This window comes from Scyliorhinus torazame, chromosome 7, assembly GCF_047496885.1.
Source record: "Scyliorhinus torazame isolate Kashiwa2021f chromosome 7, sScyTor2.1, whole genome shotgun sequence".
Classification (NCBI taxonomy): Eukaryota; Metazoa; Chordata; class Chondrichthyes; order Carcharhiniformes; family Scyliorhinidae; genus Scyliorhinus; species Scyliorhinus torazame.
The window spans coordinates 204,850,561-204,871,467 of NC_092713.1; the positions used below are offsets into that span (position 1 = coordinate 204,850,561).

The following is a 20,907-nucleotide window of genomic DNA, read 5'->3' on the forward strand; positions in this document are numbered from 1 at the left end:
TTACTGGCATCTCAGCATACTGCACCCATTGCTCAGCAAGCTGTCACATTAGACCCTCCTGGCAGATTGAGGACCACCTCTTCATCATCAAACTTCACCTTCACATCCCCTCCCCACCTCCCCACCAAAACACCACCCCCATTCCCCAAGATCCACCTGCACGACAACCACTACCACAACACTCAGGAGGATGCCACCTCCACCACCCTGTGCAAATGGAAGGGGGGAATTCACCATCACCCCCATGTTCCCGAGATGATGGTCCTTGCGACTCCACGGCCCTCTCCTCCATAGCTGGTCTGGCCTTCAGCAGTAGGATTCACTGTGCCCCCCCCCCCCCCCCCCCCCCCCCCCGCTTCATGTGTTATCCATGTGTGTGGTGGGTCCATTAGCTTGGCAAAAAGATATGAAAGCGGGGGATGTTGTTACACAGTCTGACACACTGTTTGCCCGAAGAGACGTGACTGCCTCACCATTGCCGTGTGTGCACCCGGATGGCATGCGTTGACACAGTGTGGCCATGTTGTATGGGACCAGAGCTACTCGAGAGGCACACATGCCTTGATATGGGCTAAGGCTGGGAGTGAGTGGTCAGGGGATTGACCCATGTTTGGCCTCTCTGTTGATGGGAGGTGTGTTGTTAGGGTTTCACCGTGAGCTGTGCTCTGGCGCCCAATTGTGCAGTTCTCACCAAAAGGCGTGTCTAGCAGACTCCTCAGAATTGGGTCTTCACAGGGACCAAATGTGGATAGCAATAGATCCTGCAATGAGATGGGAGTACACGAGATTATTTTCATGCACAGCCGAATTTTACAGACCAGCAATATGTTTGTGAGCAATGACAACAGCAATGGAAGTAAGTACTCAAAAGGTCCCACTCACTGTTACAGCATTGCTAATAATCTCCTGACAGGGAATGCCTTGATTCAAATATGGCCTGCTACCCTTGCAGAATGTTGTGGCTTCCCCAAATCCCCGACACAAAGAACTTCCAACAAAGGTAGTCCATCCCTGAGCTCAACAGCTACATACGACACTTATGCTTTGCCTGTGTTCCCGAAGGTGACTCCCATGCTCCCCGCAAGTGACCTCTTTTGTAGCTGCGTTCTCATGGGGGTCACTGGGCCGACAGATTGATGCTCAACCTACATGGCTGTGTTACATTGCTGGAGTGGGGCTTGAATCCAGAGCTTCTTGCTCAGCGGCAGGACTAGCACCGTGCCACAAGACTTCCTGCCCATTATTAGAGATCCTGACAAACATGCAATCACTCGAGAAGATTACAAATAATGTCAAATGTGACTGTTCAATAACCTTTAATGTTAAGCTGGATCGAGGTTTCAATCAGTAGATGTTATGGCTAATGTTAAATGAACACTGATACAGAGATGGGCCTGAGAACAGTTGCTTCTGGAGTACTGGGTGTTTATTATTCAACAGTTTAGTAGACAGTGCCACATGCCCTTAACAATTGTTTCTAACAAGTACAGCCTTGTCTGGTGGTCCATGATTGACCAATGTTTTACGAAATTGAAATTGTCACTAATCAGAGAGGAATTCAGAGTCATCACCGGACATCACGATCTTTAGCTGCATTGACAATACTATTGACTGACAGTTGACTTTCTGTGGTGTAAGAACTCCTCCTGACCGCTGTCTCCTGTTCTGTTGAACGGGCATCATTACTGACTGGCAATCGTTTTGTTATTCGACCCCCCTTGAGCAGAACCCAATGTTCTGTTTGACCCAGGATGTTTCCTGCTGGGTTTACAGATGGGTGCCGGCTGCCCCTGGCCTGTGTGTCATATTCCGTTTGCCTGGATGTACTAACGCTCAACGGATGGATCCCCCTTCGACTGCGATGGGCCTTATCCGGTGTGCCAACGAATCCTGTGGTACTGGGATTGCCACTGGCTGCCGAATAATGTGTTGTCGAATCGCTCACGTTTCCACTAAAATCATCCTTATCAGCTATGCTGGAGTTGCTGCTGGTTAGTGATCGCTCCAATCTTTGATTGTGGTGGCTCATGAACAGCGTATCATGGTCCAGTAAATTGTGCTGGTCGTTGTCAAGCAATTGGCTTTCGACTGAACTAAGACTGTTCCTGGTGTGGGTTTCATCTTCGGCACTGGCAGTGGCTGGTGAACGACGAATTAAGGAACTGGGGTTGCTCTTGCCCAATGATACACCAACATAGCGTGACCCTTGACCTTCCTGGGTGGCGCCAACATTCGTTTGGACGTAACGCCCCAATGGTCTGGCCCCTTTAAGTAACTCAAGTTTTCCGGTTCCATGGGGTATTACCACATAGGATGTATAATCCGTGTTCGGTGGATTTGTTATCAGATGGAGATCGTCATTCATTGCTGCTTCGCTGTCATTGGGCTGAGTTTGATGTGTTGTCCCAATGGCGGTGTAATTGGCACTGGCAATGGAGGGGTCTTCATTTTGTGCTGCACTTTCATCTCCCAGGCTTGAAATCTCTGAGGGGAGATTGTCTGTGATCCACATGGTGGATTCTGATGGAAAGCCTTCTTCGCTCGTCGGCTGGAAAGTTGAGCTGGAATGTGTACTTTCCTGGCCAATTGCTGGATTGTCACTCACAAAAATATGAGGCTTTACCGGAGTGACTTTGGCAGCGAGTGAGGTTTTCCGGCTGACTGTGGGCGAATGACGATCTTCTGGATTGGGGTCTGTGAAAGACTGTTGTATATATCTTGAAATGAGGCCAGCGTTGATTAATTGAACTTCTCCATTATTGGGACTGTACGTGGGAGACATTTGGCCGTCTGTGAGATCACTCTCGCTGACAATCATAAGCAGTCCTGTCTCACTGTCAATGTTGCTGGCAGAAGAGTTACTTATTGGCGAAGAAGTATCCAGAATTGGGGAGTCTATGGTAATTACGGTGTTTCCCACTGGAGACGCCACTCCTCCTGAAGGCTGAGTGTTACCGACTGAATATTGAAGTTCTGCTCGATTGGAATTATCATTAAGAATATTTTGCCCTTCTAGAATGGAAGAGCCTAATATTTGACTCACTGCTGTGAGGTTGGCATTGCCTGATCCTTGATCGGAATTGATGGATTTGTTTTCTTCCATTGGATAATCCACTTGCCATTACATTAAGATTGAGCAAATCAACATTCAGTATTCTATTATACAATGATGGTCATGAAAAGGTAACTTCCATCGATTCACGTGACACCCTCTGCTGCTACCTGACATCACGCTAGCTGCTGGATTGAGTATATCAAAGACCAATGTGAGGCTGGAATTATCATTGATTGATCTTTGATCCCAATTCGAATTGGAATGTGACTGATTGACACTAAGGTCCTGATGGACAGGGATCATTATTGATGGGACATTTCTTCTTGTAAAGATGTGAAATAGTTACTAATCACGCCTGTTCTCTTGCTTATTCCTATAATTGTCTCTTGGATTGGGATCACCACTATTTGTCATTGGGCATTCAATTCCAATGGGATTGAGAGCGTCAGATGTCCTGTTGCATGTAGTATTTTACTGATCGATGGTCGAACTCTCCTTAGATTGAACTGCTTGATTTCCTGTATCGCTAGTTTTGTTGATGCCAAATGTACAGGCACTTGTTAACCTGACAGTGACTGATAGTAAATCTCTGATCACAGGCTGATGTTTTATTACACTAGAAATATCATTGACCAAAGTTAGATTCCTTGCGAGGCTGGAATTGCCATCCACCAGTGTGAGATGCCTCCTGCAACTGGGAATACCACTGACTAATGTTTAAAAACCCCTGTTGGACAGAGATCATCTCTGATTAATACTCAATCTCCTGTTCTGGCCACTGTCTTGCGATTAAAGTTCAGGTCATCAGAAAGTCATTGTTCTTTGACGTTAGGCCTATTGTTAAAACTGTGATTGACACTGATCCTTAACACTGTAGATCTTTTGTTAGGCGGAACAATCACTCAACACGTTGCCAGATTGGAGACGAAACCCACTGACCTTCGACCCCTGATTTATATAGGGCTTGTTGGTAATTAATTCTTGATGTTGTGACAGATATGGATTTAATGCTCACTAATGTTAGTTCTCCTCTCAGGCGGCAATTGTTGCTAATTGACATCAGGTTTCTGGTTAGACTCCTGTTGAAATGCAAAACTGGGGGGAAAAATAAAAATTGTAAACTATGTGAGGATCGAGTACATTATTTGAAAACTATCCTTTTAATAAAAGTTGCGAAATGGGTTTACTCGATGACTAGGAGCTCACTAAGAAAATCTAATTCTCATAAATTATATGTTCCAGGTCATGCATTCCTATAATTCCATCAATTACAGAGACAAATCGCCGCTTCCTTGTTAGGGGTGCAATTTCACTAATGTTTGGCAATTTGGCAAAGATTTAAGGTGCAATTCTCCAGAAAGATTTCTAAGTGTGGTAGCGAGCGGGAACTGCCTCGAGCTTCCTGGCGCGCGGCCCAGCGAGGCCGGAAAGGCTATTCAACGTTAATTGGTCCACTTAACAAAGCCTCACGGGCTTCTCATCACCAATGAAGGCTCAGCAGCTGATTCGCCGGGACCGCGCTCGCCAGCCCCCTGATAGCAAGGTCGAGGAGCACTTAAGCAGCTCTTGCCCAACCAACCCCAGCCAGTTCACAACAATGGCGCCCAGGAGACCGGCCTCAAGATTTGGGGATGCTGACCTGGGGAGGCTCCTAGATGCAGAGGCGGCCAGGAAGGATGTCCTGTTCCACCAAGGGTCCCAGAGGGTCAGCCACATGGCAGCTAGTGCCACCTGGGATGAGGTGGTGGTGGCTGTGAGCTTGGGGAGTGTGACCAGAAGGACTGGCCTCCAGTGCCGGGAGAAAGGTAAACGACCTACACCGGGCAGTACGTGTGAGTAGATATCAACATCCCACACCACCCACCCTCCTGAGACCTTTCCGCCTTCACGCCAGCATCTACCCTCAACTCTCCATGTGATCCCAACCCTCCCTCCACCCTCCAACCCTCTCTCCAACCCCCAACCCTTCCTGCGCACACCCCCTCCCTTCAACCCTTCCTACACACCCCCCCGCCCCTCTCTCTTCAACCCCCAACCCTTCTTACACCACTCCCCTCCCCTCCCACCACTATGAACTAAACCTGTGGCTAATGATGCCCTCTCTGTGTCTCCTCAGGAACACCTCTCCCACAATCGCTGGGAGAGGGTCCAGACTGGCAGTGGGGTGCCGGACATAAGAATCCTCACCTCCTTCGAGGAGCGGGACCTGGAGGTGACTGGGGTGGCCGAGGACAGAGCGGTTACCAATGCGGAGGCTGGCGGGCACCACAGAAGTGAGGAACCACTCGCAGGGCCTGTCAAACGTGAGTTGTTATTGCCTTACTGACTGACCCATCCCTCCCACTGACAACATGTCCATTCTCCCGCAGGTCCTCCAGCCGATGGCGCCAGCCTATCCCAGGTGGCCCCGCTCTCCAGCCTCCCAAGAGGACACCTTGGAGGAGAGCTCCGAAGATGCCATGATCGAAGCATTACAGCTGTCATCCCCGCCCTGCGCCAGCTTAGATACACACACCTCAGTTGGAAATCTTAGTGGTCAAGCTTCTGGGGCACAATCTGGTGAGCACCACACAGCTGCTGATGTATATCAGGTGGAAGCAGGAACCTCCAGCTGAGACAGCAGTTGGAGATCTGCTGGATCCCAGGACCCAGCTGGGTCCCAGCCTGATGTCGAGCCTGATGGAGACGTTGGGGAGCGACGGGGACATTCAGAGGGAGATGTCAACGACACTGGAGCAGGTCCATAGCCGATTGGAGGAGTCCCAGACTCGCTGGGGGATGTCACTCAGTACCAGGCTGATCTTGATGAGGTTCTGCGGGACATGTCCCATTCTCAGATGGGAATTACAAAGGCACAGCGGAGCTTGTCCCAATCACAGGTGGACATTGCCAAAGCACTGCAGAGCATGGCCCAATCACCGAGGAGCTTCGGCGAGGGCATCAACACGATGATGCAAACATCAGGGAACTGCCAGGGCTGGCAGAGCCAGGTGATTCAGGGGCAGCCGGGCTCGAACCAGCTGCCCCTTTGCCCCAAGGTGAACCCCAGGGCCCTATGAGCACCGAGCAGGAGGAGGGGGCGCTGGGTTCCAACCCAGACCCATACCATGGAGTGCTGACTGTGGCCACCAGCTCCCCCTGAGTTTTACCCCTTTGATGAGGCCGCATCTCAGAGCCCGCACACGGGACAGGGTGGCACAGCTGTGCATGTGCTGCCAATAGTGAGCCGGGGCCCTCCTGCCCCAGAAGGCCGTCGAAGGCCATGGGACGAGGTAAGCAGTTGGCTGCCTCCACCTCTGATGTGAATCCTGGGGACACACCTAGACGTAGTGGTAGAGCGAGGAGGGCACAGTTTCACTTTCATCTGCAATGCGAGCCAACCTCCGAACCCTTGCCCACCTCTACAGGTATAATAATGATAATCTTTTTATTGTCACAAGTAGGATTACATTAACACTGCAATGAAGCTACTGTGAAAAGCCCCTAGTCGCCACTTTCCGGCGCCTGTTTGGGTACACAGCATCTCCCCCTCCCCATGGCCCTCAGCCACCTTCCGGCCGTGAACATGTCCCCGGAGCTGTGTCCCATCCCATGGGTGTTCGGATGTTGGCTGTTGCGTGTGTGGTGTTGCCTCCTGCAATGTCCAAGCACAGTGTCCAGGCATCAAGGTGTGATTGTGATGCTAAGCAATGAGCTGCATATGCTACATGGCCCGCCCACCCACGGGAATCCACTTGGGTTGTGTGCTGAAGTGCTCACTTAACCACAATTGCCAATTCTCTATTCGCAATAGCCTTGAGCCGCATGGCCAGAGGCCTCAGCAGTCGATGAGGGTTATGGGTGGTCGGTGGGACAGGCGGCCAGGGACAAGGATTTCCCTGGGATGGGTACACACGATCCAGGGGTTGGCATGTTGGTGCCGTGTGCAGTTGCCCCCCGGGTTGCCACCCCCAGCGCCTCCTGCCCACCGTCCCATGGCGGCCCATTCCTGCGGAGGGTCCCGCACTCCCCGCCAAGCACAGGTATGACAAGCCCAGCACCCCTGGGCTCTTTGCCTGTGAGCAAAGATGGCTGTTCACCTCCTTGGCTCCCCGCAGATGCCCTTCCGCCAGGTTCACGTTTTTCAAAATGAGTACTGATCGGCGGCAGTGTGAACACTTGCTGGGGAGGCTGCTGAATGACGGGAGGCCGTTGGATGTGGGGTGGCTCCTGTTAGTTGTATGGAAATTAGGCTTAAGTGGTGATAATTGGTTTCTCGCCATGCTACGGCGAGATCTGGAGTCCGCCTACAGGAGTGGGCTGGTTGGATTGCAAACTGTTTGGTGCCTAACACGGTTCTCATTTTTGGCCTCTCCCGCTATTCAGCGGCCTCGTTACGCTTGAGCGAGCTTGCAACGAGGCCAGAGAATCACGCCCTTAATGTGAGAAGCAACAAACGAATTGATAAATTTTTCACAAAGAACAGCCCTAAAAGATATATTGATATATCTGATTGGGCATATTGATAGGGCAGCACGGTAGCCTTGTGGATAGCACAAATGCTTCACAGCTCCAGGGTCCCAGGTTCGATTCCGGCTTGGGTCACTGTTTGTGCGGAGTCTGCACATCCTCCCCGTGTGTGCGTGGGTTTCCTCCGGGTGCTCCGGTTTCCTCCCACAGTCCAAAGATGTGCAGGTTAGGTGGATTGGCCATGATAAATTGCCCTTAGTGTTCAAAATTGCCCTTAGTGTTGGGTGGGGTTACTGGGTTATGGGGATAGGGTGGAGGTGTTGACCTTGGGTGTGGTGCTCTTTCCAGGAGCTGGTGCAGACTCGATGGGCCGGGTGGCCTCCTTCTGCACTGTAAATTCTATGAAATTCTATCATGGTCCCTCTATGGTTTGCATCGGTTCACAGACTCTGAGGAACCCTGCCATTTTTGTCGTCTTGTGGAGTCCCGTGTCTATATTCAATGTTCTAGGCTACACTCCCTTTTTAGTTTCTTGACAACCCTTTTCATGAAGCTTTGCTTGTACTTCATCTCCATGCTCCTGATCTATTTTTCCACACGGATCACAGACTCCCAGGAACGGGAACCCGGTGCAGAAAGGGGCGGGGAAGGCAGAGGACCTCCTCATGAACCTGCTGCTGGGCCTGGTGAAACTCGGCATCAACAGTTCCAGGCAGCGGGCGACCGAGTGGATTTCCGGCCGGAATGTCTGCCCCTCTTCCGTGGCTCTGTTTGCAGCCGGATGTCCCTGGAGAGGGAGCATGCAGTGTCCAAGGGCACCCTCAATGCATACCGGCCCGGTGGGCCCCGCATGGGATGCAATGCTTTATCGACCTCTTTCATCACATTTTGGTTGATATTTGGCAAGATCCATTGCTCTTTATTTAGTTTGGGCATGGCCCTACCTGGAACGGCGCCTTTTAATTTATCCCTGAGTTTGTTTCTGTCATTCTATTAAGTTGATTGGATCCTAAAATAGTTTTTGGTATTGCGGTAACTGATACTTCTCAAATTTGGTGGCAGTTTTCTTTGTGATTTATTTTGCGAATGTTGTGGAGACTCCGTGACAGAAGATAGCATCTTCTCACTATCACCTCTGTTGGCAGTGCTGAATTTGTGTTTATTTATCACTAGAGTTTAAGCTTTGGCATTGGCACATGCGCTACACAGGAAATTAAAAAAAGTTAATTATACAGGATGAGGAGGTTGCTGACTAGGCCAGCATATATTGCCCACCTGTTGTTGCTCTCCAGAGGTGGTGGTGAGCTGCCTTCTTGAACTGCTGCAGTCCCTGAGGTGTAGGTACACCCACAGTGCCGTTAGGAAGCTAATTCCAGGATTTCGACACAGCAGCTGTGAAGGAGCGGTGATATATTTCCAAGTCAGGATGGTGAGTAACTTGGAGGTGAACCTCCAGGTGATGGTGTTCCCAGGCATCTGCTGCCATTGTCCTTCTAGATGGTAGTGGTTATGGGTTTAGAAGTTGCTGCCAAAGGAACCTTGGTGAGTTCCTGCAGTGCATCTTATAGATGGTACACAAGGTTTCCACTGTTCATCGGTGTTGGAAGGATTGAATATGGAAGGGGTAGAAGTCAAGCGGGCTGCATTTTCCTGGATGGTGTCAAGCTTCTTGAGTATTGTTGGAGATGCACTTACCCAGGCAAATGGATAGTATTCCATTACATTCCTGACTTGTGCCTTGTAGATGGTGGACAGGCTTTGGGGAGACTGGATGTGAGTTGCTAGCCGCAGTCTCTGACCTGCTCTGGTAGCCATAGTATTTATATGGGCAGATGAGGGTGTGTGTGAGAGAGTGGGGGAATGCATGCAGAACTACCTGCAGGTCAACGATACAGGGGAAGTACCCCCGCTGACGATTAGTTCCCCACGAAGAAGTCGATGAATGGTTGCCTCCTGCGGGCGAACCCCGATAGTGATCCTCGTAAGGCGAACTTCATTTTTTCCAAGCCGAGAAAACTTGCCATGTCCGACAGCCATACTTCGGTCTTTGGGGGCTTTGAGTCTCTCCAGGCCAACAGTATTCGTCACCGGGCTACCAGGGAAGCAAAGGCCACAACGTCGGCTTCTATCCCCTACTGGACTCCCGGTCCTCCGATACCCCAAAAATCGCCACCACTGGACTCATCGGCACCCTTGTTTTCAGTACCCGGGACATGATGTCCGCAAATCCCTGCCAGTACCCCCTGAGTTTTGGGCATGCCCAGAACATGTGGACGTGGTTCGCTGGTCCTCCCGCACATCTAGCACACTTGTCCTCCAGCCCAAAGAATTTACTCATCCGGGCCACCATCATGTGGGCCCGGTGAACTACCTTGAACTGAATCAGGCCGAGCCTGGCATATGTTGCTGTTACACTTACCCCCCTCAGAGCGTCTGCCCATACGCCTCCCTCCAACTCCCCACCAAGCTCCTCCTCCCACTTGAGTTTCAGTTCCTTGGTCCCTGTGTCCTCCGCTCCCATAAGCTCCTTATAAATATCCGATACTCTTCCCTCTCCTCTGGAAACTACCCTGTCCTGGATCCCCCTTGGTGGAAGGCGTGGAAAGGACGGGACCTGTCTACTTACGAAATCCCACACCTGCAAGTACCGAAAGTAATTTCTCCTTGCCAGCCCGAACTTCTCCTCCAGCACGCTCATGCCTGCGAAGCTCCCTTCCAGGAACAAGTCGTCCATCCTTCCCACCCCTGCCCTCCGCTATGCTCGAAATCCGCCGTCCATCTTCCCCGGGACAAATCGGTGGTTGTCGCATATTGGGGGCCAGACCAACGCTCCCACTTCCCCCGCATGTTTCCTCCATTGGCCCCAAATCCGCAGAGCCCCCACCACTATAGGGCTGGTGGAGTACCTGGCTGGCGGGGGCAGCAGAGGAGCCGTGACCAGGGCTGCCAAGCTGGTGCCGCTGCACAAACCAGCCTCCACCCACTCCCAAACCGACCCCGTACCCACCATCCATTTCCTTATCATGGCTATGTTAGCCGCCCAGTAGTAGTTGCTGAGGTTCGGCAACGCCAGTCCCCCCTCGCTACGGTTCCGCTCCAGCATCCCCTTCTTTATCCGCAGGGACCTTCCCGTCCAAACAAATCACAGGATGATTTTATTGATCCTTTTAAAGAAGGACCGCGGAATGAAAATAGGGAGACACTTCAAAAATAAACAGGAATCTCGGGAGGATCGTCACCTTCACCGTCAGTACTCTCCCCGCTAATGACAGCGGGAGCGCATCCCATCTCTGAAACTCGCTTCTCATTTGCTCCACCAGCCTAGACAAGTTCAACTTATGCATCCTGCCCCAGTCCCGCGCCACTTGTATCCCTAAATACCTAAAACGTTCCCCAACCAGCCTAAACGGTAGCTCCCTCAGCCTATTCTCCTGACCCCTCGCCTGCACCACAATCATCTCGCTATTTGCCATGTTCAACTTGCACCCTGAAAACCAGCCAAATTCCATAATCCCGTCCATCCCTGCCACTGGATCCGACACGTACAAAAGCAGGTCATCCGCGTAGAGCGAGATCTTGTGTTCTACCCGCCCCCCCCCCCCCCCCCCCCCCCACCCCGACCATTCCCTTCCATCCCCTTGCCGCTCTCAGAGCAATTGCCAGCAGTTCTATGGCCAACGCAAACAGCAATGGAGAGAGAGGGCACCCCTGTCTTGTCCCACGGTATAGTCGAAAATACTCAGATGTTGTCCTGTTCATCCTTACACTAGCCTTCAGGGCCTGATATAGCAGTCTAACCTAGTCCACAAAGTCTTCCCCAACCCAAACAGTCCCAGCACCTCCCATAGATAGTCCCACTCCATCCGGTGAAAAGCCTTTTCGGCATCCATTGCCACCACTACCTCCGCCTCTCTGCCCTCCGGGGGCATCATAATCACATTGAGTAGCCTTCTTAGGTTGGCTACCAGCTGCCTGCCCTTTACAAACCCAGTTTGGTCCTCCACAATTATGTCCGGTACACAGTCTTCGATTCTGGACGCCAGGATCTTGGCCAGTAGTTTAGCGTCAACATTAATCAAGGAGATTGGCCGATAGGACCCACAGGCTTCCGGATCTTTATCCCGCTTTTATATCAGCGAGATGGTGGCTTGCGACATCGTCGGGGGTAACACCCCTTTGTCCCTCGCCTCGTTGAACACCCTAACCAGCACCGGCCCCACTATCCCCGAGAACTTTTTGTAGAATTCCACTGGATACCCGTCCGGCCCCGGGGCTTTACCCGACTGCATGGCCCTCAGGCCCCCTATTACTTCTTCAGCCCTAATTGGGGGCCCCAGCCCCTCTACCATCCCCCTGACCACCTTTGGGAAGGTCAGCCCATCTAAGAAGCGCCTCATCCCCTCCGGCCCCGTGGGGGGCTCCGAGGTATATAGCTTGCTGTAAAAGTCCCTGAATACCCTGTTCAATCCTGCCGGGTCTCCAACCCGGTTCCCTGCCCCGTCCACTACCGTCCCTATTTCCCTGGCCGATTCCCTCTTCCTAAGTTGCTGTGCAAGCATTCTGCTGGCTTTCTCCCCATACTCATACACCGTGCCCCTTTCTTTCTGAGCTGCTCTACGGCCTTCCCAGTGGATAGCGCCCCCAGCTCCGCCTGCAGTCTCCGTCGTTCCCTAAGTAACTCTGCCCTCGGGGACTCCGCATATTCCCTGTCCGTTCGTTTCATCTCCTGAACCAGTCTGTCCATCTCCGCCATGCCCGTTCTGTCCCTATGGGCTCGGATTGAGATCACCGCCTTCAGCGCCTCCCAGAGCACCACTGCTGAGACTTTCCCTGTATCGTTGACCTGCAGGTGTTCTGCATGCATTTCCCCACTCTCTCACACACACCCTCATCTGCCAACAATCCCACCTCTAACCTCCATTGTGGGCGCTGGTAACTTTCTTTGCAGACCTGCAGGTCAACCCAATGTGGAGCATTCTCCGAAATAGTGATCGCCGAGTATTCTGTATCCCTCATCCCCTCCAAAAAGTCCCTACTCATAATAAAAAAGTCAATACGAGAATAAACCTTGTGAACATGTGAATAGAACGAGAACTCCTTCCCCGTCGGCCGACTGATTCTCCAGGGGTCTACCCCCCCTATTTGTTCCATGAACCCCCTCAGTTCCCTTGCCATTGCCGGGACCCTGCCCGTTCTGGAGCACGACCAATCCAGGTCGGGATCAAGGACTTATTAGTCCCCACCCATAATCAGCTTCCTCGAATCCAAGTCGGGGATTTTCCCCAGCAGCCTTTTGATGAAATCTACATCATCCCAGTTTGGAGCGTAAACATTCACTAGGGCCACCCTCACCCCCTCAAGCTTCCCCCGGACCATGAGAAATCTACCACCCCCATCCGCAACTGTGCTGTCCACCTCAAATTGAACCCGTTTGTTAATCATGATCGCGACCCCTCTGTTCTTAGCGTCAAGCCCCGAATGGAAGACCTGGCTAACCCAGCCCTTCCGTAATCTAATCTGGTCCGCCACTCTCAAATGTGTCTCCTGCAGCAACATTACATCCGCCTTCAGAGCCCGTAAGTGCGCGAACACACGTGCCCTCTTGACCATCCTGTTTAACCCTCGAACATTCCAGGTGATCAGCCTGGTTGGAGGGAACCCTGCACCCCCCCCCCCCGCCCTACGCCGATCAGCCATCGCCCTTCTTGGGCCCACCTCCTGTCCATGTGCCTCTTGGCAGCTCCCACCCCTGACCTCTTCCCTGTTACCTGGTCAGCTCCCTCCCTTGTCAGCAGATCATCTTCACCCCCCCCCCCCCCGCCCCCGCCCCCCCCCCCCCCCCCCCTCCCACCCAGCAACAACCCCCTGTAACCTAACCTCTGCCATATACTGGCTGTATACACACCCCCCACCTCGCTCCCGTTGACTAGCTCAAAGCAGCTAGTCTGGTGACTCTCAACTCCGGCGCCACCATGTCTCCCACCTATTGTCCCCCCGCTCCCCTCCCCCCCGCCCATCAACACCACTTCCCCAGAACAGCCCTGTTCGAGCAATCGCTCTGGGACCGAAACAGAGAGAAAACAAAGAAAGAACAAAGCTCGTCCCCACAATAGTGCAATTCAGACTGTGTAATGAGGTGGGCGCTACCACCCACCCCCCTCCCAACATTACCAGAGAAATAGCAGAAAGAACCCGTACAGCCCCCCAACACCCAATAACTTAACCTTTAACTATGACTTTGGCTTTAACTTTAAAGCTTTCAAACAGGCAAAAACAAACACAAGAACACCTCAAATTTTAAGTAAAAGAACATGCCGAACAATATCGCTAACATGAAGGGCAATCCACAAACAAATGCAAACATCCCTTGAAACACTCTAACTTGAGTCCATGGGTCCTCAGCTCGGCACCAGTCCATGCCCCTTAGCGAAGTCCATCGCTTCCTCCAGGTCGTCAAAATAATGTTGCTTTTCCCGGTATGTGACCCAAAGCCGTGCCGGAAAAAGTACCCCGAACTTGACCTTCTTTTTAAACAGGATCTCTTTAATTTGTCTGTTGGCTGCCCTCCTTCTGGCCACCTCCTGGCTCAGATCCTGATAGATGCGCAGGATACTGTTGTTCCATAAGCAGCTCTTGGTGTTCTTGGCCCACTGTAGGACCTGCTCCTTGTCCATGAACCTATGGAACCTGACCACCATCGCCCCCTGACCACCATCGCCCGGGCCCCCCACCCCCCCCCCTCGCGGCAGCCTCGCCTGCACTCTGTGTGCCCTGTCCAGCTCCAACGGACGCGGGAAGAAATCATCCCCCACCAGCTTCTGCTGCATATCTGCCACATATGCCGTGGTATCCACTCCCTCGGCCCCCTCCGGGAGCCCAATGATTCTCAGATTCTATCGGCGAGGCCTGTTTTCCAGGTCCTCCAGCCTGTCCATCAGCCTTGATTGTTGCTCCTTCAACTTTCTAATTTCCACGTCCGCTACCGTTTGGAAATCCGCCTGCTCCTCCACTGTCTTCTCCAATGCCTGGACCTTCTTATCCTGGGAGTCCAGCCTTTGGTCCAGTCGCTCCACCGCTTTCTGAAGCGGTTCCAAATTATCCCGCTTCAGCGCTGCAAAGCTCTCCTTCATGACCTTCAGCATGTTGTCCAGCGCTGTCTGGGCCGTCCGTTCCGTGGTCCGTTCGTCGGCCATCTTTCCTCCCACTTGAACTTCCACACCACCTTTGTTCAGCTCCTTCTTCACCTGTTTTCGCTCCCTTCTACTCCTTAAGTCCATACAACTCTGTAAGGATCCAGATCTACAGTGCTGTTGTTTTCCCCTCCAGCGCTCAAACATTCAAAAAAGTCAGGGGAAAAGGTCTAAAAGTCTGACCGGAGCGAGAGCCACCAAATGCGCGACTTACTCCCTCATAGCCGCCACCGGAAGTCCCTGACCCACAACTTTTACTAGATTGTGGTATGGGGAGCACACGGCCCACAGGTGTGGTACAGCAGAAATCAAAAAATATTTTTTAAAGCAAAAGAATGTTTATTCTATGAACTCAAAGTTAACCTTTTTAAAACATACAGTGAACATCTTAACAACCATCAATTCAAATACAACCCCCAAAGAATACAACACTAAGTAATCCTTAATAACTTCCCAAACAACATCCAGAAGGCAAAAGAAACACCTTTTAACAGAAGCACGTTAGGTTTACATTCACGACTGAGAACATTTATAATTCTGAATTCACCAAATGATCAAGAGATAATCTTTTCATGGCAGAGAGAACAGCAGTACAGCTGCTTTGTCTGGCTTCAGCTCCAACTCTGAAAACAAAACCAAAAAGACACAGACACACCCAAGTTTTTCTCAAAGTGAAACTAGAAAGCTGACAGACAACCCAGCTCCACCCACTCTCTGACATCACTGCAGTAAAAAAGACCCATTTCTTAAAGGCACTCTGCCTACAGATATTTATATACACACCCATTTATAAACACCCATTTCTTAAAGATACTCTCACATGACACCTCCCCCCAAGAATAAAAATAAACCATCGACTTCAAGATGGTTTCATTTTTCACCTTTTCACTATCCTTTAAGAAATGCACACAGTAAATATACTTTTCCGTTTCAAAAAACAACACACGCAAACAGGTATAATAATATAGTCCATTTTTTTTTTGTTCGTCTGCCTCCAACTGAAATCCTGCTCGATTGACAGTCCCATTGAACAAGAAGGTCTCTGCACGATCCATCCATTTCTCTATGCCTCGGCATGTCTCTTTAAAGTCAGATACTTTAGTTCAATCTGATCACAGAGTCCCTTGCAATTCTCCAACACAGGAGCATTGGTTATCACAGCTTTCGGGCAGTCAAATGTCTGTTGAAACACCGCTGTCCATTGAAATATTCGACGTTTCTTCAGCAAGTCCATCAGTGGAGCAATCAGCTTTGCACAAATGTTCGATCGAATCCACTCATGCCAAGAAATCACATTATTTCCCTTTGTCTTGAGGGTATTGAAAACTCCTCAATAACTGTTGCTTTCACATCCTGTGTGACCATTCGACCCTGTCCGATTGTATGGCCAAGGAAAGTGACTTGAGCTTTTCCAAATTCACTTTTGGCTAGGTTTATCACCAACCCCGCCTCCTCAAGTCCATCGAATAACTCCATCCGATGTTTCAAATGTTCTGTCCATGTCTGGCTGAAAATTACCAGATTGCGATGTTTCCCGCACAATTGGGTAATCCTGAAACAACTTTGTTAGTTAACCGTTGAAATGTGGCTGGGGTGTTTTTCATGCCAAATGGCATAACTTTGAATTGTTATATACCATCTGGAGTCACAAAAGCTGAAATCTCCTTCGCCCTTTCAGATAAAGGTACCTGCCAGTAACCTTTAAGTAAATCCAATTTAGAAATAAAAGCTGATTGTCCAACTTTCTCAATGCAATATTCCAAACAATGGATAGGATAAGAGTCCGTTCTTGTAACTGCATTAACCTTTCTATAGTCCACACACAACCGTTGGGTACGTCTGGTTTTGGTACCATCACTATGGGTGAGCTCCATTGGCTGCAACCCACTTCAATTATGCCATTTTTAAGCATACTCTCAATCCCTTTGTTAACCTGTGCCAACGTTAAAGGGTTAAGTCTATATGGATGTTGTTTGATTGGAACAGCATTTCCCACATCTACATCATGTATAGCCATTTTAGTACTTTCCAATTTATCTCTACAAACTTGCCCACGTGATATCAATAACTCTTTCAGGTCAGTTTGTTTTTCCTCTGGAAGGTAACTCAACAATTTATCCCAATTTTTAAGAACATCCTCATTTTCCAATTTAATTTGAGGTATGTCAAATTCACAGTCATCTGGATTTGGTTCGTCACTTTGAGTTAGAATCATTAAAACCTCCTCCTTTTTCTCTCCTTCCCTTTCAAAGTACCTTTTAAGCATATTCACATGACACACTCGGTGAGTTTTCCTTCTATCCGGCGTTTGCACCACATAATTCATCTCACTTAATTTCCTTTCAATCTGATAAGGTCCACAAAACCTTGCTTTTAAAGGTTCACCTACCACTGGTAACAATACTAAAACTTTATCTCCACTGGCAAAACTACGAACTTTGGATTTCGTGTCCGCGACCTGTTTCATCACATTTTGTGCAACTTTTAAATGTTGTCTAGCCAGTCACCTGCTCTATTTAATCATTCCCTAAAATTTGACACGTAATCCAATAATGTAATTTCCGATTTCTCACTCACCAATTTTTCCTTAATCAATTTAAGTGGTCCTCTTACCTCATGACCAAAAATTAGTTCAAAAGGATTAAATTTGGTTGACTCATTAGGTGCATCCCGAATTGCAAACAGTACGAATGGAATTCCTTTATCCCAATCCTCTGGATAATCTTGACAATAGGCCCTCAACATTGTTTCTAATGTCTGATGCCACCTTTCTAATGCTCCCTGTGATTCTGGATGGTACGCAGTTGATATAAATTGTTTTTTTCCTAAGCTATCCATACTTCTTTGAATAACCTTGAGGTAAAATTTGATCCTTGATCCGATTGTATTTGTGTGGGTAGTCCATTTCTTGTAAAGAATTTAAGTAACTCCTCCACAATCTTTTTGGCTATAATATTACGGACTGGAATGGCCTCTGGGAATCTAGTAGACACATCCATTATCGTCAAAAGATTCCACTTTTTGTTTTAGGAAGTGGTCCTACACAATCAATTAGGACCCTTGTAAAAGGTTTCTCAAATGCTGGAATGGGTACTAAGGGCGCTGGTTTTATCACTGCTTGAGGTTTCCCTATCACTTGACATGTGTGACATGATTGACAAAATTTAACTACATCTTTCTGTAGTCCAGGCCAATAAAAATGTTTTTGTATTTTAGCTTGAGTTTTCCTTATTCCCAACCGACCTCCCACTGGTACCTCATGTGCAACTCGCAACACCTCCTTTCTATACCCTACCGGCAATACTACTTGATGAACTTCTGCCCACTTTTCATCCGCCTGCATATGTAAAGGTCTCCATTTTCTCATCAAGACATCACTTTTACGGTAATAATACTCTGGTATACACTCAGATTCCTCTTCCGTGTATGCTTTCTGATCCGTTTTATTTCTACATCTTTCTGTTGTAACTCCGCCAATTTTCCTGAACTAAAAATATCCACCTCATCCTCCACCTGTTCTTGTTCTTTTTCTTTTTTTTTTAAATATGTTTTATTGAAATTTTTTTCCCAAACAACAGTTTTTCCCCTCTTACAAAGCAAACGCAACAATAACAATACAGAAATTTTTAACAATACACAAGTAACAAAACCCCTTTATCTTTGACCTAAACTAAACCACACACCCCTCCCCCCTCCACCCCCCCCTTCCCCCTGGGTTGCTGCTGCTGGTCATCTGTCTTCCCTCTAACGTTCCCCTAGGTAGTCGAGAAATGGCTGCCACCGCCTGGTGAACCCTTGAGCCGATCCTCTCAGGGCAAACTTTATCTGCTCCAGTTTAATGAACCCCGCCATATCATTTACCCAGGCCTCCAGTCCGGGGGGTTTTGCCTCCTTCCACATGAGTAGGATCCTGCGCCGGGCTACTAGGGACGCAAAGGCCACAACGTCGGCCTCTTTCGCCTCCTGCACTCCCGGCTCATCCGCAACTCCAAATAGAGCTAACCCCCAGCCTGGTTTGACCCGGGCCTTCACCACCCGCGAAATCACTCCCGTCACTCCCTTCCAATACCCTTCCAGTGCCGGACATGCCCAAAACATATGTGCGTGGTTTGCCGGGCTCCCGCCACACCTCCCACATTTGTCCTCCACTCCAAAGAACCTGCTCAATCTTGCTCCCGTTATGTGTGCTCTATGTAGCACCTTAAATTGAATCAGGCTAAGCCTGGCGCATGAGGAAGAGGAATTTACCCTGCTTAGGGCATCAGCCCACATACCCTCCTCTATCTCCTCCCCTAGTTCTTCTTCCCACTTTCCTTTTAGTTCGCCCACCGACTCCTCCCCCTCTTCCCTCATCTCTCGGTAAATCTCTGACACCTTGCCCTCTCCGACCCACACCCCTGAAAGCACCCTGTCCTGTATCCCCTGTGTCGGGAGCAACGGAAATTCCCTCACCTGTTGTCTAGTAAACGCCCTCACCTGCATATATCTCAAGAAATTTCCCCAGGGCAACTTATACTTTTCCTCCAATGCTCCCAAGCTCGCAAAAGTCCCATCTATAAATAAATCTCCCACCCTCCTAATTCCCAACTGGTACCAGCTCTGAAATCCTCCATCCATTCTTCCTGGGGCGAACCTATGGTTGTTCCTGATTGCGGACCCCACCAGGGCTCCCCGCACCCCTCTCTGTCGCCCCCACTGTCCCCAGATATTCAATGTTGCCGCCACCACCTGGTTCGTGGTAAACTTTTTAGGTGAGATCGGTAGCGGCGCCGTCACCAGCGCCTCTAAACTCGTCCCTTTACAGGACTTTCTCTCCAGTCTTTTCCACGCCGCTCCCTCACCCTCCATCATCCATTTACGTATCATTGCCACATTGGCGGCCCAATAGTAATCGCCCAAGTTCGGTAGTGCCAATCCTCCTCTATCCCTACTACGCTGAAGGAACCCCCTCCTTACTCTCGGAACTTTCCCTGCCCACACGAAGCTCGTGATGCTCCTGTCTATTTTATTAAAAAAGGTCTTGGTGATTAGTATAGGGAGACATTGAAATACAAATAAGAACCTCGGGAGGACCATCATCTTAATTGTTTGCACCCTGCCCGACAGCGATAGAGGCTGCATGTCCCACCTCTTGAAGTCCTCCTCCATTTGTTCTACCAACCGTGTCAGATTAAGTCTGTGCAAGGTTCCCCAGCTCCTAGCGATCTGAATCCCCAGGTATCGGAAGTTTCTTTCCACTTTCCTTAGAGGCAAGCCTTCTATCTCTCTACTGTGGTTCCCTGGATGTATCACAAATAATTCACTCTTCCCCATGTTTAGCCTATACCCCGAGAATTCCCCGAACCCCCTCAAAATTCGCATAACCTCTATCATCCCCCCCGCTGGGTCCGACACGTATAACAATAGGTCATCCGCGTATAACGAGACTCGGTGTTCTTCTCCCCCTCTAATCACCCCTCTCCATTTCCTGGAATCTCTCAATGCCATGGCCAGAGGTTCAATTGCCAACGCGAACAACAATGGAGACAGCGGGCATCCCTGTCTTGTTCCCCTATATAGTCGGAAATACTCCGATCTATGTCGACCTGTAACTACGCTTGCCGTTGGAGCCCCATAAAGAAGTCTAACCCAGCTAATAAACCCGTTCCCAAACCCAAACCTCCTTAACACTTCCCATAAATACTCCCACTCCACCCTATCAAATGCCTTCTCTGCGTCCATTGCCGCCACTATCTCTGCCTCCCCCTCCACTGGGGGCATCATTATCACCCCTAATAGTCGTCGCACGTTAACATTCAGTTGTCTCCCTTTTACGAACCCTGTCTGGTCTTCGTGCACCACCCCCGGGACACAGTCCTCTATCCTCGATGCCAGTACCTTTGCCAACAATTTGGCGTCCACGTTCAATAATGAAATGGGTCTATAGGACCCGCACTGCAATGGATCTTTATCCCTCTTCAAAATTAACGATATCGTCGCCTCCGACATCGTCGGGGGTAGAGTCCCCCCTTTCCTGGCCTCATTGAACGTCCTCACCATCAACGGGGCCAACAAGTCCACATATTTTCTGTAATACTCCACCGGGAACCCGTCTGGTCCTGGGGCCTTCCCTGCTTGCATGCTTCCCAGTCCCTTAATAACCTCGTCCACCCCAATCGGTGCCCCCAGGCCTACCACCCCCCGCTCCTCCACTTTCGGGAACCTTTATTGGTC

At 50.0% G+C, this 20,907-nt stretch overlaps 1 protein-coding gene across 1 annotated transcript in view; it reads right to left on the bottom strand.

The window, feature by feature from the left end:
• Positions 1 to 1,408: 1,408 nt before the first annotated feature.
• The window catches only part of LOC140426798 (uncharacterized), a 107,200-nt gene continuing 87,701 nt past the window's right edge, over positions 1,409 to 20,907 (bottom strand). Inside the window, exon 4 of the mRNA XM_072511980.1 lies at positions 1,409 to 4,150. The gene's annotated coding sequence lies outside the window, so the exon portion shown is untranslated. The remainder of the gene's footprint in view (positions 4,151 to 20,907) is intronic.